This window comes from Bacillus rossius, unplaced genomic scaffold (assembly GCF_032445375.1).
Source record: "Bacillus rossius redtenbacheri isolate Brsri unplaced genomic scaffold, Brsri_v3 Brsri_v3_scf25, whole genome shotgun sequence".
NCBI classification, from domain to species: domain Eukaryota; kingdom Metazoa; phylum Arthropoda; class Insecta; order Phasmatodea; family Bacillidae; genus Bacillus; species Bacillus rossius.
Window position 1 is genome coordinate 21,855 of NW_026962426.1, and position 1,286 is coordinate 23,140.

The 1,286-nt window shown below is 35.0% G+C and overlaps 1 non-coding gene across 1 annotated transcript; it reads right to left on the reverse strand.

Annotated features, from left to right (window-relative positions):
- Positions 1-472: 472 nt before the first annotated feature.
- LOC134543925 (5S ribosomal RNA) lies at positions 473-591 on the reverse strand. Its single transcript, XR_010077369.1, has one exon. It is a non-coding gene; the product is annotated as a 5S ribosomal RNA (ribosomal RNA).
- Between the last annotated feature and the right edge of the window lie 695 nt (positions 592-1,286).

The window sequence follows — 1,286 nt, forward strand, 5'->3', positions numbered from 1 at the left end:
TGTTATCAACGTCTTTTTGAATCTCTCATTATTATACATAACTGCCCACTGAAACAGAGAAACTTCAAAATAGGTGTGTGTGTGTGTGTTTATATATATATATATATATATATATATATATATATATATATATATATATATATACATATATACATACATACATACATACATACATACATACATACATACATACATACATACATACATATACACTTATCTATTTATTTTTTCACTTTGAATTTTGTATGAGGTATACACATGCAAAGATTCACAGCTGCTGCTGGGTGGGTGAGTGAGTGAGTGATTGATTGATTGATTGATTGATTGATTGATTGATTGATTGATAGAGAGTGAGTGTGTGTGTGTGTGTTAGGGGGGGGGGGGGGGGAAATGTGGTGATTGTGGGGGAAAAAAAAATTTAAAATTGAAATTTTTAAAAAAAAATTTTTTTCTGTAGGGTGCAAAATAGTAGTGCCAACGGCACGTGGTGTTCCCAAGCGGTCACCCATCTAAGTACTAACCACGCTCGACGATGCTTAACTTCGGTGATCGGACGAGAACCGGTGTGTTCATCGTGATATGGCCGTTGGCAATGATATAGATGTTTTTTTTTTGCAGTTTGTATTTGCCACTCGAAATAGCTATACCAGGTGTGATTGTTACAAACAACAGGAGAAATCGTGTAATGAACACTCTTTTACTTCCCCCCCCCCCCCCCCCCCTCCCCACACACAACACCCACCACCCTCACCATCCCAACCACCAAAGCCCTCTTCAAAATACACTCTCACACACACACACAAACCCACACTCTATAACTGATGAACATTACCATAACTTCTTAAAGCCATTAGATAATATTTAACTCAAGAAAGGTATTGTGATATGTTTAAAGAAAGAAAGGTGAAACCTTTAACTTTACCAGCAGGTATTAGTATCACTGAGGTATCTTCTAGGTTGTAGCAGCAATAGTAGTAATAATAATAAAATTAAATAAGGTAATAAAAAAGAAAAGTTATACATGTGATCAAATCATGAATGTATAAAACTGGAATGAATTTAAATTTTTTTTATTTTTCTTCATAGGCTGTTTTGAAATTGATGAGTAAGTGCCTCTTCTTTTAAATTTTTTAATGCTGAACACTGTTACATAAGAGATGAATGTTTAGAAAATTTAAAAAAAAAAAAAAGCTAGCCCAGCCCCCTCCCCCCCACACACAAAATCCAAACAAAAAAAAAAACACCCTCCTTCAAAACATCACATAATCATCCAGCCAGCAGTGCAG